We start from the raw sequence: 16,942 nt of genomic DNA on the forward strand, positions 1-16,942 counted from the left end.
GAAGGCTGGCCATCAATCAGCCCACTGCTCCCCACCCGCCCACGTCATTACACCTCTGGAGGGTGGCTGGGTCAAGTCAGACCTGTCCTCCTGGGCTAACAGCTTGCACAGCAGACTAACAGCTTGCTCCATCCCCAGTCCATGCTGGGGCTCAGGCCTCACCATGCAGAGCAACACTTCAGTTTCAAAAACACAGTCTCTAAAACAAAACAAAACCCTCTTCAGATACAAACACACAACTTCTCCTTAAGTTGAATAAAGGAAAATCACTGGATAAATATATCATAGTCTGTCAAAGGACAAATAATAATAACTTGTTAAAGGATAAGTGACGATAATAATATAAATATATTATATATAATAATAATAAGTGACAAGTTAAAGGATAATTTTTCCAAATGCAGGGGACACCAGTTCACTCCCTGGGCTGGGAAGACTCCTTGGAGAAGGAAATGGCAACCCACTCCAGAATTTTTGCCTGGGAAATCCCATGGACAGAAGAGTCTGGCGAGCTATAATCCATAGGGTCATAAAGAGTTAGACATGACTGAGGGACTGAGCACTTTCAGACGTGAGGATGGCAATCCTTTGGGGGTCTCTCCTCTGTTCTGGGTTGGGGCTGTAGAACTCTAGAAGGGGAGATAGTTTAGTGGGTAAAAATGAGTGGCTACTGTTTTAGTATGACTTCTCAGACATCTGGTTTATCTTTGATGTGTTCAGCCACATAGGTCAAAAGGGCAGCTGATACTGAGTTAGAAATTGACTCCAAGTGTTTCCAGACTTTCTTTCACCCTTGACTCCCTTCTTCTTGCATTTGCTTTTCTCTTCCAGCTGTGGACTGCAATTCTAACTTTGACCCCATTCCAACTCTTTGTTATATTTGCTGCCATTTTGGTTTTTCAAGCCTTCACTTCTATGTATACTATGTGTGTGTGTTTGCAACAATATAGGCTTAAATTTTTGCATGGTTACTTTCATAGACCTTTTCCTTGTGTCTTATTTCATAATTTTTAACTTCATAGTTTTTAAGAAAATTACCCTGAGCACTCTGTTTTATTCTATTGCTCCATCTGCCTGCTCTTTCATCAGCAGCATGTGGGTTCCATGTCAGTGAAGAGGAGTGAAGTGATAAGCCTAGGAATCAGGCAGACCCGGATTAGCTGTTTGATCCTGAACAAGTTACTGATCTTGAACAACCACTTTAATTCTGTCACTTCTGTAAAATATGGATAATAACAGTGCCTATTTCACAGCACTACAGTTAGAACAGAAAGAAAATAATGTGCACAAAGTGGTTAGCATAATGCCCAGCACATCACAAGCTCTCAACAAATGATAGTTTATCATCCTCATCATCACTAGCTTTCTCTAAAAGGGATTTTGAAACTCAGTAGTTCACTTCATAATTCATCTTTTTCAAGCAATTCTTGCCTGTTTTTTCAATAATTTGCAGTCAAATCAATTTATGAAGTTCCAAAAATCTGCTGGGATTTTAAAATTGTAATTATGTTAACGCTTTAAAATAATAGGGTCATTATCTTTAAAAGATTCAGTATTCCCACCTGAGAACACAGCGGATCTCTCCATTTATCCAACTCATATCTATCAGGAAGTCTTTGTCCATTTCTGCATGTCAGAAACTAGACACTATGCAGGAGGGACATTTGTCAAGGAGATGCCCACTGCCCATGTAAGGGGCAAGATTTAGCATCATGCCAGGGTCAGAGAAAAGATGTAACTACAAGGACACATTTGGAGGGTCTGGAACATGCAGACGCTGAGAAAAAGACTCATAGCTACAGAATGAATGTTTGTGTGTCTCTGACAGCCATCTGCAAACCAGACAGTGGGCCCTAACCAGATACCCTGATCTAGGATTCCCAGACTCCAGAGCTGTGAGAAATTCGAAGTCACTCAGTTTGTGGTGTTCTGTTACAACTGCCCAAATGGGCCAAGACATTCATCTTGTTTCCACTTCAAATTGTGCTATTTTGCAAGTCTTCCATTAATTGCCATCAAGCGTTAGTTGAGTCCTCAAGTGTGCCTAAGTCCACACTCAGGCAGAGCAACACAGCACAGCCTGGGGTGGCCTCTGGAGAGGGTGGGAATTACCTGGTGAAAGGAGAGGAGCAGGCCCTGGAGACAGGCCACTGACTGAGTGGACCCTCAGGATGGACTTCTGGAACCGTGCAAACGGAGATTCCTTTATCCTCCTCCCCTGCCTCTCAGTCCTCCATCCTTCTCAGGCCTCACAAGACAGGAGGAGAGGCCTCTGGTAGGAAAGCTAGAGACTAGACCAGCATTCTGAGTTAAAAGAAGCATTTCCCCCCCGTGTTCTCTCCTGCCTGCTTCCCTCCCTGTGAAACGACCTGATGCATGTATCTTCTCCCACTGATTTCAATCTGGAGATTGGAGGGGTTGGGCAGGAAAGAAAAATTGAAAACTGATTGTTTGTTCTGAGCTTAAGGTAGGAGCAGGAGGAAAGGAAGAGACAATCTCCTGCTTCCATTCTACACTGGGTTATCTATCTGGAGAGAAGAGTCAGGGTGCCCTTTGCAGGCACTCAGTTGACTTTTTAATAAACTAAGATGTGGTTATTTTGTCATGGTGAGGAAAAGGCTGACTCCAGCCTGCTTCGGGGATAAGACCCCTGAGGAGGCTGAGGCCTCCTCTCAAGCCAGGTCCACATGTTTATACTTGTAAAGTCTCTTCCCCTTCTATGCCTTCCTGACTACATCTTTTGAGATCTGGAAGTCTCAGACTCTATCCAGTTATCAAAAAGCAACATATACCACACATTTTATATACAGGTGACCCTTGAACAACATAGATGTGAACTGCAAGGGTCGATATATACACTATTTCCCCGCCCCCCGCCCTCCCCAATAAATACCTACTAGAGTACTACATGATAGGGGCTGGGGGAATCCATGGATGCAGAACCATGGACATAGAGGGCTGACTGTAAAGTTACACTTGAATGTTCCACTGACCAGAGGGTTGGTGCCTGTAACCCCTGAGTTGGGGGGTCAGTTGTACTCACTGCTTCCACTTTCCTGTCCTCACAGAAGGAGTGGCAGCCTCGGGAAGGACAATTTCCAGCCCCGCACCAGCCAGTCCCTGTTCCAAGCCCCTTTCCCACCATTGCACCTCTTCACAGGCAAGCAGATCAGCTTCTTCAGTGGCAGCACATAAGGTCGGTGACAGGTGGTTAAGTAGGAAAAAAAGAGACTCTGGGGGAAAAGATGAAGAGGCCAACTAGGAAGGAGAGAGTTTGTCCAGGAAATAAGAAAGGGTGCCAAGAGTCCTGGAGTCTTAATTCCATTGAACATCGCAGAGCATTCCAGTGAAGCAAGCACAGACATCGAAGGGCACTGGTCACATTGGCAGAGCAGTTTCAGTGGAGTGCTGGGGAGGGGGCCACATTTCAGGGGATCACAAAGGACCAGGCAACAAAACAACAGCAACTCACTGGAACTCTCTTTGTTTCTTTTGCCTTATTTGATACTTTCAAAAGCACATCACGAGGACTCCCCTGGTGGTCCAGTGGCTAAGACTTTGTGCTCAAAATGTATGGGGGCCCAAGTTCTATTGCTGGCCGGGGAACTAAAACCCACGTGCAGAAATGGCACAACTTGAGGAAAAAAAAAAAAAAAGATCCCACCTGCTGTAACTAAGACCAGGCACAGCCAAATGAATAAATATTTAAATATTTAAAAAAAAAAAAAAGCATTTTAGGTAACTCATGAACCCAGTAGTCCACTTCACAATTCATCTTTTTCAAGCATGAAACACAGTGATAAATGTATATCACCATCCACCTGAAAAACACTACACAGTCCATGCTACTGCATCTACTGCACTGTGAAGACCACTCTTTAGAGAAGCTTGATTCTGAAGGACAGAATGGTGTGAGCCGGAGGCAGAAGAAGGCAGGAAAGGCACTTTTGAAACAGACAGCAGGAGGCTGAAGACACAGGGGAGAGTGGAAATGCGCCCAGCAGCCCTTGAGAGGAGGTCCTGGGGACCAGAGACAGGTGTCAGCTAGCTTTGCAGGCTGGGCTCTTCCTGAAGGAGTGACTAGCACTTTTCTTTCTCCCACAGGGCAAGTCTAAAAAGAGCATGAGAAACTCTAATACTTTGGCCACCTGATGCGAAGAGCTGACTCATTGGAAAAGACCCCCATGCTGGGAAAGATTGAGGGCAGGAGGAGGGGACGACAGAGGATGAGATGGCTGGATGGCATCACCGACTCAATGGACATGGGTTTGGGTGGACTGCAGGAGTTGGTGATGGACAGGGAGGCCTGGCGTACTGGGGTTCATGGGGTCACAAAGAGTCGGACACGACCGAGCGACGGAACTAAACTGAACTGAACATTATTAACATCAGCAGGAGGGATGTAGCTCGGATGACACCAGCAAAGCCCATTCACAATTACCAGGAAGTAAAAATATAATGTAGCTAACAAAAGAAAAGTGTTTATAAAGAAGGCTGAGTGGGGAAGAATTGATGCTTTTGAGCTGTGGTGTTGGAAAATACTCGAGAGTTCTCTGGATTGCAAGGAGATCAAACCAGTCAATCCTAAAGGAAATCAACCTGAATATTCATTAGAGGAAGGATGCTGAAGCAGAAGGTTCAACACTTTGGCCATCTGATGCAAAGAGCCGACTCAATGGAAAAAGACCCTGATGCTGGGAAAGAATGAGGGCAGGAGAAGGGGCCGGCTGAGGATGAGATGGTTAGAGGCATCACCGACTCAGTGGACATGAATTTGCACAAACTCTGGGAGGCAGTGAAAGGAGCCTGGGAACCTTGAGTGCTGTAGTTCACTGGGTCGCAAAAAGTCAAACACGACTTACTGGCAGAACAACAACAACAAAATAAAGTCTAATCATTTTTTTCCTCTTCTTTTATGCTGAGTCTACTTTCACTGCCTCACAGGGTGCCGCGAGTAGAGGTCTCATGCCCTGGCCCTTCTGACCTGCGTTCCTGGTGCCAAACAGCTGCACGGTGGCCTCAGCTAGGGCTCCTGTACAGACACTGCGCACAGCACTCCATCCAAGATGGCGGCGGCGGGCGGGGTGCAGAGAGGCTGCGCCGCCTCCTGACAGGAGCTTGAGCGGCACAGCTGCGCCTGCGCACCTCGGCCAAACTACCCCTCCCCTGCGCGCGGTAGAGGACGCCATAGACAAAGCAACTGCCGGTGGCTGGCGGCTAGAACACCTGCTCTGGAGCGGAAGCTCACGCGTCTTCACTCTTTGATCTGAGAAGAACGCTTTCCTTGCCTTTGGAACCGAACTCAGTCTCATTACATTGGCGAGAGCAGGCACAGCGCAGGAGGCCCCTGGTTGTGGCCCAGCTCCGGAGGGTTGATGACAGAAGCTCCGTATTTGTTGCCTCGGTAAGTTACTGCGGTGTGATCCTGGAGCGGTCAAACGGAAAGGCTCTTGGCTTGGCCGGGGCTCAAGTCAAAGGGCCACTTTGAGTTTCTCCCATGGATGTCACGTTCTGTCCCCAAGCTCATGATGCAGTCCCCGTCGTGAGGCAGGTAAGGACACCCCACGCTCATAAAGACAAAACCATGTCCTCCAGATAGAAGCAGAAGTTTCCAGAAAAGGCCCTGGGGGACAGAAAAACCAAGCAGTGCCTGACGATGTCCGCCCCACCCCACCCCATGTGTTTGTTGCCGCTTCGTGGTTCTCGGTACCGTACACCTGATGCCTTCAGATGTTTCTCTACCTCTGCTCTTTGGCTCAGCAACACACTGTTCTTTTCAACTTTCCCCCTAACTAGGACCAGATCATCTGCATTAGAGAAAAAGAATAAGGCCTTCCCTGGCAGTCCTGTGGTTAGGGCTTCTTCTTCCAATGCAGGGGTTCAATCCCTGGCCAGGGAACTAAGATCCCACATGTGTAGTGGCCAAAAAACCAGAACATAAACAACAGAAGCAATATTGTAACACATTTAATAAAGACATACAAAAGAAAAACTGACAACAACAAAAAAACTCTCCCAAATTAACTGATAAAATAGAGCAAAATTTTCTGAACATAAAAAGCAACTGAACTTTGAAAGCACCAACTTTGGACTCTATTCTCCTACCAGTTCTACCAGCTCTTCCCTTGCCCAAGAACAAATGTTTATTTAACATTTATTACTAGGAACGGGCAAGGGCTTCCCAGGTGGTATTAGTGGTAAAGAACCTGCCTGCCGGTGCAGGAGACATAAAGAGATGCAGGCTCCATCCCTGGGTTTGAAAGATTCTCTAAAGGAAGGCATGGAAACCCACTCCAGTATTCTTACCTGGAGAATTCCGTGGACACAGGAGCCTGGTGGGCTATGGTCCATAGGGTCGCTGAGAGTCAGACACAACTGAAGCAACTTAGCATGCTCATAGGAATGGGTAAATCGCTTTAAATGGATTATCTCATTTGGTGTTCATACATTTTAGTGAGGCAGTTGTTAATAAGATTATCTCATAATTTTTATTTTTTTGGTAAGAGAAGTTACTGAGGCTTGGAGATGGGAGGAATTCACTCAAGTTTAAAAGGTGCATCACTGACGAAGCTGCGATTTGAGCTTGCTTATGAAGGACTCCAGACTTCGCTATGTCAGACAGCCATGGATTGGCCCTTCAGTCAGTGCAGGATCCATCCATATAGCTCTCAAGAGAGGTGTTTAATAAATGTCTCCATGGGCTTCCCTGATAGCTCAGTTAGTAAAGAATCTCCCTGCAATGCAGGAGACCCCAGTTCAATTCCTGGGTTGGGAAGATCCGCTGGAGAAGGGATAGGCTACCCACTCCAGTACTCTTGGGCTTCCCTTGTGGCTCAGCTGGTGAAGAATCTGCCTGCAATGTGGGAGACCTGGGTTAGATCCCTAGGTTGGGACGAGTCCCTGGGGAAGGGAAAGGCTACCCATTCCAATATTCTGGCCTGGAGAATCCCATGGACTGTATAGTCTGATTGAGCGACTTTCACTTCACTTCTCTTCATTCTTCATTACCCTATTTCCCCTTCATTTGGTGTACTGTAGACATTATAACTCTCTCTTGAAATAAAGTCCCCAGAATTAAATCTAGTTTTTCAGCTGAAGTCTAGTCTGTGCCTAGGATGGTTGGTCTATTGTTTTCTTTGTGATGAATATAAATTTCTGTGTGATTAATGTATTTCTTTGTTAATGAAAGACTGCTCTGTGCAGTTGCATGTGTGCGTGCATATGTATGCTCAGTCGTGTCTAACCCTGCAGCCTCTATGGACTGCAGCCTGCCAGGCTCCTCTGTCCATGGGATTTTTCAGGCAAGCATACTGGAGTGGGTTGCTATCCTCCTCCAGGGTATCTCCCCAACCCAGGAATTGAACCTGTGTCCCCTGTATTGGCAGGTGGATTCCTTACCACTGAGCCACCTGGGAATCCCCTAGTCTGTGGATTTATTTCTGTTAATTCAGTGCTGTCCATCCTGCTTTATATCAAAGATTTGTTTTTAAAAATAAATGAAGGATTTTATATTTATCCTTATTAAATTTTATCTTATTTGTCTCAGCCCATTGTTTTGGGAAATTAAATCTTTTCAACATTTTTTCATCCAGTGTATTAGGTTTATTCTCCAACTTCTTAGCATCTATGTACCTTCATCGATAAAATATCAAAGAGACTGATCCAAGAACAGACCTTTAGGGACATAAGGGTCATCTTTAGTTGCCACTGATCTTTCAGATGATGCTGGATTTCTTTTTATTCAACCACATAGGAGCACAGTTCAGTTCAGTTCAGTCGCTCAGTCGTGTCCGACTTTTTGCGACCCCATGGACGGCAGCAGGCCAGGTCTCCTTGTTCATCACCAGCTCCTGGAGTTTATTCAAACTCATGTCCATTGAGTTGGTGATGCCATCCAACCATCTCATCCTCAGTCATCCCCTACTCCTCCCGCCTTCAATCTTGCCCAGCATCAGGGTCTTTTCAAATGAGTCAGTTCTTTGTATCAGGTGGCCAAAGTATTGGAGTTTCAGCTTCAACATCAGTCCTTCCAGTGAACATTCAGGACCGATTTCCTTTAGGATGGACTGATTGGATCTCCTTGCTGTCCAAGGGACTCTCAAGAGTCTTCTCCAACACCACAGTTCAAAAGCACCAATTCTTCTGTGCTCAGCTTTCTTTATAGTCCAACTCTCACAGCCATACATGACCACTGGAAAAACCCTAGCTTTGACTAGATGGACCTTTGTTGGCAAAATAATGTCTCTACTTTTTAATATGCTGTCTAGGGGGCTTGCCTGGTGGCTCAGACAGTAAAGTGTCTGCATGCAATGTGGGAGACCTGAGTTTGATCCCTGGGTTGGGAAGATCCCCTGGAGAAGGAAATGGCAACTCCCTCCAGTACTCTTGCTGGGAAAATCCCATGGATGGTATGCTGGTAGCCTGGTATGCTACAGTCCATGGGATTGCGAAGAGTTGAACATGACTGAATGACTTCACATCACATCAGGTTGGTCATAACTTTTCTTTCAAGGAGCAAGTGTCTTTTAATTTTATGGCTGTAGTCACCATTGGCAGTGATTTTGGAGCCTCCCAAAATAAAATCTGTCACTGTTTCCACTGTTTCCCCATCTATTTGTCATGAAGTGATGGGATCAGATGCCATGATCTTAGTTTCTGAATCTTGAGTTTTAAGCCAACTTTTTCACTCTCCTCTTTCACTTTCATCAAGAGGCTCTTTAGTTCTTCTTCCCCTTCTGCCATAAGGGTGGTGTCATCTGCATATCTGAGGTTATTGATATTTCTCCCAGCAATCTTGATTCCGGCTTGTGTTTCATCCAGCCCAGCGTTTCTCATGATGTACTCTGCATATAAGTTAAATAAGCAGGGTGACAATATACAGCCTTGACATACTCCTTTTCCTATTTGGAACCAGTCTGTTGGTCCATGTCTGGTTCTAACTGTTGCCTCCTGACCTGCATTCAGATTTCTCAAGAGGCAGGCAGGTGGTCTGATATTCCCATCTCTTGAAGAATTTTCCACAGTTACTTGTTGTCCACACAGTCAACAGCTTTGGCATAGTCAATAAAGCAGAAGTAGATGTTTTCCTGGAACTCTGTTGCTTTTTCGATGATCCAGCTGATGTTGGCAATTTGATCTCTGGTTCCCCTGCCTTTTCTAAATCCAGCTTGAACATCTGGAAGTTCATGGTTCACATACTGTTGAAGCCTAGCTTGGAGAATTTTCAGCATTACTTTGCTAGCATGTGAGATGGGTGTAATTGTGTGGTAGTTTGAGCATTCTTTGGCATTGCCTATCTCTGGGATTGGAATGAAAACTGACCTTTTCCAGTCCTGTGGCCACTGCTGAGTTTTCCAAATTTGCTGGCATATTCAGTGCAGTAGTTTCACAGCATCATCTTTTAGGGTTTGAAATAGCTCAACTGTAATTCCATCACCTCCACTAGCTTTGTTCATAGTGCTGCTTCCTAAGCCCCACTTGACTTCAAATTCCAGGATGTCTGTCTCTAGGTGAGTGATCACACCATCATTGTTATCTTGGTCATGAAGATCTTTTTTGTATAGTTCTTCTGTGTATTCTTGCCACCTCTTCTTAATATCTTCTGCTTCTGTTAGGTTCATACCATTTCTGTCCTTTACTGTGCCCATCTTTGCATGAAATGTTCCCTTGGTATCTCTAATTTTCTTGAAGAGCTCTCTAGTCTTTCCCATTCTATTGTTTTCCTCTATTTCTTTGCATTGATCACTGAGGAAGGCTTTCTTATTTCTCCTTGCTATTATTTGAAACTCTCCATTCAAATGGGTATATATTTCCTTTTCTCCTTGCCTTTCACTTCTCTTCTCTTCACAGATATTTGTAAGCTTCTCAGACAACCATTTCTCCTTTTTGCAAAGCCTCAGGTAAACAAAAAAAATGTAATTATGCTTTTATTAAACATGTTCTCTATCTTGATTCATCACTGTACCTAAGAGCAAAGTTATTAATCTAGGTTCATCCAGGTAAAGTGAATCAATACTGTGCCTAACTGATTGTGTATTTCTTCTAGTAGGTTGTGAAGCCAGGTAGGTCACTGGTAATTGCAAAGATTGCAGCGAGAAGAAAATACTTTTTTTATGTGTGTGTGTGTGTGTGTAATGAGTAGAAATGAACAGAAAGAATACAGGAAGTTATTCTTTTGGAGAATGAACAAGCACACATAGTAGAAAATATATTCATTTGACTTGTCAGTATAAACTTAAGGAGATACGAGTCTGCTTGATTGTGTATTTGATGGAGCATTTGTTGAGCTGCTTGGGTGCAGGTGGGAAGCAGATGCATAGTGGGGCTTAAGTAGGGTTTTGGCTTTGCAAGGCTTTACAATCTACGGAATCTACACTAAATAAGAACAAGCACAAACCCAAGGGGAAGGCTGATAGAAAGAAAGGTCAAGTCGGTGCTTGGGTAGGTCTGAGAATTTCTGGAGTAGATACTCAGGGTAGGAGAGCTGGAAGGAAAAGATGTGATTGTCAAGGGGAGAACGTTTTAAAGACTCCAGAAGAGATGCTGAGGTGGGAAGAAGTAAACACATCATTGGAAGCAAAGAACCCAAGGATCTGAGAGACTAAAATGTTGAAATCAGTTGTCTTTGTGGATGTTGAAGTTGTTAAGAATGATGACAGGAGCAAGAAGGAGCATAGTTGGTAAAATCATCAAAAGATGAGAGAGAATGGGGAGGGATCCAGAGATGACGGCAAAGAGGAGCTGGGAGAGGTCAAGTCCGAATGGGTGTCAGATGACAAGGTGTTAATCATCTGGAGCATTGGAAATGACCACATGATCCGGACACCAGCGTCAGAGAGATCGAATGTTCAGCTGGCTCCCTGTGCTTTTCCTTTTTTGTTTGGCTATTGTGGCATAGTGTGGGAAGGGCTACAAGTATAGAGTTAAAAAGAGGAAAAAGAAACCCTTTTTACTTTCTGAAAAACACTCAGTGTTAATTATGTTACAGTATGCGTAATGCACCCTAACTGCAATGGCAGACATTTGAACAAAGAAATCAAGATGCTCTAGGGCTGGTAGCAAATGGTAAGTGAAAAATATACTAATAATTCAACAGTTTCTGACGTTTGAAGAAGGAGTTTCACTCCAGGCAGATTAAACATAGAGGTTTTGCCTGGAGACCATTAAAAAAAAAAAAAATCCCAAGCTACTAAGAGAAATAGAGCTGTAATTGGACTCATTTAGCAAAAATGAAACTTAGATAAAATGAAAGTTCTCTGTGAAATTATTGTGGGTTATTTTTTATAATGCAGCTGAACAGTATCCCTAAAGCGTTTCAGTGTGATTTTTTCCATTTCTTATAATGACGATAAATTTAGTTTGGTTTCTGATTATGCTAGCTGGAATTTACAGCAAGCACACAAGATATGTGTAAGATAAAGCTACATTTTATAATGCAGTTTAAACAGGTTTTGCCATCAATTAACTAGAAACAGGAGAAATTAAATAATATAATGTAGAATTCATTAAACCCAAAGAAAAAAGTGGAATATCTAATCTAGGAGTATAGATATATTAATCTCTTCTGTCACCTACAAAAATACTAAACTTTCTTTTTTATTACATATTTAAGTTCTAGCTATCTACGAAACCAACCCGAACCCCACCTCCTTCATAAAACCTTCTAGTCTTTCCCCAGGTTGCAAGATCTCCTTCTCTTCTGAAGTCCTGTAGCATTTTTATTCAACAAAGTATGATTGATCATAATTTATGTATCAAGTACTATACCAAGAATTGGGGCAATAGGAAAAGAATATAACTAATCAGAGGGGAGAAATAATTAAAAAACAGCAATTAAAATGACTGGTTCTTGGGGCTTCCCTGGTGGTTCAGTGGTTAAGACTCTGTGCTTCAAATGCAGGGGCAAGGGTTCAATCCCTGGTTGGTAAACTAAGATCCCACATGATGTGCAGAGTGGCCAAAAGATTTAAAGAAAAAAAAAAAAAGACTAGTTCTTACTTGTCAAGCTTTATTATAAGTGCTTAACACGTACTGACTCTTTGATTTCTTACCACAACATTATGAGGTAGTTACTATTTTTATTCCCATTTTAGAGATGAGTAATTAAAGGTACACACAGGTTACGTTACTTGCTGAAGGACATAGGGCTAGTGGGTGGTAGACTCAGATTCAGAAGGAGTTCTCCGTGATTCTAAAGCTCTTAACTACCTGAGTCACTCAACTGCTTTGTCCCTCAATATCCTCATATCAGGAAAGAAAAAAGCATAATACTCTACCTTTGCCCTACCTATTTTATTAAGCTGTTGTACGAAGTTCAAGTAAGGTAATAGGTTTGCAAATACTACTTCCAAAATTATATCTACTGTAGAAGTGCTAAGTATTACTTACTATGATGACATTTGTGAATTGTTTGACATGACTAACCCATTCATTTCTCAAAACGACACTCCAAAGCAGCTTTTAAGATCACATCACTTTTATGATGGGGAAACTAAGATATAGAAAGTTCCCATCTGTTCAGAAGTCCAACCCAGGGAGTCTGGCTCCAAAGGCCGTGCTCTTAACCTTCAAATTCTGCTGCCTGTTGCTAAACTTTGTCCTGTGAACAGTACATAGAGCCAGGCTCGGCCAGGTGTCCTTGGCAATAGAGTTGGGCAGTTGCTGAATTAGGACGAGACCTCTGGGAGGATGCTGCTCCTTTCCCTGGCTTGTATTCAGTCTGAGCCTGAAGCCATACAGATAAGCTCTGTCCCCCCAACCCGCCACCATGTGTGTATCAACCCATACTCCCAGCAAAATGACTGGATGGCAGAGCGCTGCCACCAAACCTATCACTGAGTAAACTCAGGCTCTTCTCAATGTTCAGATCCTGAACGAAAATCACGTCCTACCTTTCCCAGGGGAAATGCTCAGGGTACCTGCTGCTGCTGCTGCTGCTACTAAGTCGCTTCAGCCATGTCCGACTCTGTGCGACCCCATAGACGGCAGCCCACCAGACTCCCCTGTCTCTGGGATTCTCCAGGCAAGAATACTGGAATGGGTTGCCATTTCCTTCTCCAGTGCATGAAAGTGAAAAGTGAAAGTGAAGTTGCTCAGTCGTGTCCGACTCCTAGCGACCCCATAGACTGCAGCCTACCGTACCCCTCCATCCATGGGATTTTCCAGGCAAGAGGACTGGAGTGGGTTGCCATTGCCTTCTCCAGCTCAGAGTACCTGGTTCCTGTAATACCTGATTGCCTCTGCATGAACATTTCCCAGGACCAAAACCCACTGCCTCCAGAAAGAATTCTTTCCAGTTTTACTTAGCTCTGCTTTATAAAGAATCCTTCTTTAAATAGAACTGGGAATGGTGTAAACTGAACTATGAATTGAATATTTTTTGGACTGGCTCAAGATCTGCCCTACTTCTCAAAACAAAATTGGTTTGACTTAGTGTCTATATCCCTGGTGCAGAAAGACTTGCTCCAGCCAAAATTCTCACTGTCTTATTACCCACTGTGAGAGGTGGATTGGGGTTTAGGTGGTGTGGGCAGGAGTTACCTACTGATATGGCAGCAGGCCCCTCCCTTTACAGCACACTCTACTGTATGGGATTCTCAAGTGGCTCTGTGGTAAAGAATCTGCCTGCCAAGCAGGAGACGTGGGTTCAATCCCTAGGTTGGGAATATCCCCTGGAGATGGAAATGGCAACCCACTCCAGTATTCTTGCCTGGGAGATTCCATGGATGAAGGAGCCTGGCGGGCTACAGTCCATGGGGCTGCAAAAGTGTCAGACATGCTTAGCGACTAAACAACAGCGACAACCACTCTTGTATGGGAGAATGAAAATCACATTAGAAAATTTAATGATCTGAATCTAACTTTGTTGATCCATCATTTCTCCAAATTATTTGCCAACAAGATTCCTTTTTATTTGTTTTTTGTTTGTTTGTTTTCTGGTCAATGCATTCCCCACCACCCCTCCCCCGCCCCCGACCAGGGATTGAACCCTGCCCCCTGTATTGGAAGCTCAGAGTCTTAACCACTGGACCACCAGTGAAGTCCCAAGACTCCCTTTTTGTTTGTTTGTTTTTTAAATTAACATATTTATTTTAATTGGAAGATAATTACTTTACAGTATTGTGGTGGTTTCTTTTTTAAAAGCAAATATCTGTTAGCCCACTGTAGAGCTAAAAATAAAGTAGAAGAAACCAATTTCAACTAATGGAAATCACCACTGTCCATCAGGACTGGCATTTGAAGCCTTTCTGAGTATTGAGTGGTATTTTTCACTATGAAAAGTGAAATAATTTCTAAGCAACCAACTTCTTCATAAAGGCAGTTTGAAAATACATATTGGGAAATGTTGACCAGAGGATGTATAACTGAAATTATAATCAAGTGCTGATCTCACAGACATTTCTTTAGGTTCTCATCTCAAAGAAAAATATGAAAAATACTTCTTGATTGTATTTTTTTTTTTTTTTTTTTTAGTTTGCACAGGGTCAAAAACATTGCAGAGAGCACACCATGCAAATTCTGAATCATTAAAATGAAACATCATTTGGAGGTTCAAGAAAAGACAATATTCTGTTGATGTAAAGTATAATTTTTACATGACAATACATTTAACCACTTTCAGAACCTATGAAAATTGAGAGATCTTGGAAATCATCTAGTTCAGCTTATTTCATAATTGTAAAACCTGAGGCCCAAAAAAAGAGATTCAGTTCATAATCACTCAGCTAGTGAGCAAGAGAGATCAAGAATACAAGACACAATTCCATACCTCAATTTGGTGCCAACCAAAATCTGAGCATGAGGAATATACTTTATAAGTCAAATATAGGTGAGCAATTAATGCTCAGCATTTCAGCAGATATATGGGAAGAATACTTTGACTTTACCCTCTGGATCTTTCCAAAGTTGTTATCCTGAGACTTGCACATTATATGAAAGGCTTCTTCAAATTTCACAAAGTAGCTATAGAAAAACACAAGCAAGGAAATTCTAACAGTAATGGCAAAAGTGCCATTCTTGTATGAACCAGTTTATCTTCTATGAAGGTATTCATAGAGGCCACTCAAAAGATTTACAAAGCCCACTAAGTCTCTGTTTCGTATGAATATTAAAGAAAGGACTCCATATAAATTTCTTTGGGGAGGAGATTGAGAGAAAATTTCCATATGCTACTAGAGTTGTTACTAGTTCAACAAGAATACTAGACACATAATGTAAAACTTTATTGCCTCCAAAATTTTTCTGTAAGATCTGAAATAAAGCTTTATGTCACATTTTATTGGGCTTCCCTGGTGCCTCAGATGGTAAAGAATCTGCCTGCAGTGCAGGTAGACCTAGGTTTGATCTCTGGGTCGAGAAGTTCCCCTGGAGAAGGGAATGGCAACCCACTCCAGTATTTTTGCCTGGAGAATTCCATAGACAGAGGAGTCTGGTGGGCTACAGTCCACAGCGTCACAAAGAACCACATTGTATTACATAGCATTTTATTACACAACTTTCCTACTTTACTTTGATATAAGTGAAAAGAATATAAAAATTTCTCTTATTTATTTGAAATATTGGGTTTGCCAACAAGTTCCTTTGGGCTTTTCCATAGGGTGGAACTTTTTGGCCAGCCCAATATATTGTTATTTCCTTGGATCATCATTGACACTAAAAATTCTTTTCATACTGTTATTTGATAGGGAGTAAATAAAGAGAAACCAATTTCAACAAATGGAAATCATCACTATCTGTCAAGTTGTTGGGAATCTTTCCAAGCATCTGGTGGTGTTTTCCACTAGGAAAAGTGAAGTATCTAAAGCGCCAACCTGTTCATAAAGGCAGTATAGAAGGAGTTCATATCTGAATTAATTGATCAGAATAGAGGTCTCCTCAACTTAGGTACACATAAAGGAATCAGAGTGAATTTTGTGTTTATGAGAGAGTGAAAATAATTCCAAATGGAAATTTTCAAAGGTGAAGTAATTACCTTAGATACTTAAGAACTTTCATGCACAGATCCACGAAGTTAGGGTTACTTTGGAAGTAATTCCTCTGCATGCTGATGTAACCTTTTTACTGGAAAGTACTTTTCTTCTCAAGAAATTTAAGAATTAAATGTCCTCTTCTCACACACAGTCATAGGTGCCTTAACTCAAATGAACGTGGTTAGATATGAGCAGAGTAAGATGAGACAGGAAAGAGGCTGATGTGCTGAGGAGGGAGGATTTATTCAGTGCCTCCTTGGAGTTTGGTTCCATTAGCTCTAGAGGCTGGGACTCCAGGTGTGATTAAAGGAGGGAAAAGTCTGCAGACTAAGTCTGCACATGAGCAGTTTTCTCTTCTCTGAGTATTACCACCAACCATGCTCTTTGAAGGCATTCCTTGTGGTCCCTTAATGTCCCTTCAGCAGATTTTAGATCAAGTCTTTCTTTGCTGGTACAGTGGTCTCTGTAGATGGACACATGGCATTGTGTCCCTCTGGCCTTCTCTGTTCCTGAGGACCCCTTCCCCATGTGGCTGGTCCTCTACTCCGAGCTCCTTTGCGGTACCTAAGAACCTGAGGAATTAGAGAGACAGTATCCTCCTGTGCTATTCTTCCCAGGCACTAATCTACTACAATAAAGCCCCCTTTTTGCTCACTGAACAAATTACTTGATGTAATCTTAACATAGAGGCTTCCCTGGTGGCTCAGTGGTCAAGAACCTGCCTGCTAATGCAGGAGACATGGGTTTGATCCCTGGGTTGGGAAAATCCCCTGAAGAAGGAAATGGCAACCCACTCCAGTATTCTTGCCTGGAAAATCCCATGGACAGAAGAGCCTGGTGAGCTACCGTCCTTGGGACTACAGTTGCAAAGAGTTGGCCACAGCGACTAAGCTACCGTCACCACCACCACCACCATCAAGCCTCCTGCATTTGGGAGTAACCAGCTAAGAAGTAAACCTCAGTTTCCATATTTC

The 16,942-nt window shown here is 43.0% G+C and overlaps 1 long non-coding RNA gene across 1 annotated transcript in view; it reads left to right on the forward strand.

Annotated features, from left to right (window-relative positions):
• Positions 1-5,182: 5,182 nt before the first annotated feature.
• The window catches only part of LOC122447189, a 349,507-nt gene continuing 337,747 nt past the window's right edge, over positions 5,183-16,942 (forward strand). The window contains exon 1 of the long non-coding RNA XR_006271158.1: positions 5,183-5,404. This is a non-coding gene — a long non-coding RNA (uncharacterized LOC122447189). The remainder of the gene's footprint in view (positions 5,405-16,942) is intronic.

The sequence above is a fragment of the Cervus canadensis genome, chromosome 9 (assembly GCF_019320065.1).
Source record: "Cervus canadensis isolate Bull #8, Minnesota chromosome 9, ASM1932006v1, whole genome shotgun sequence".
In the NCBI taxonomy this organism is placed as follows: Eukaryota; Metazoa; Chordata; class Mammalia; order Artiodactyla; family Cervidae; genus Cervus; species Cervus canadensis.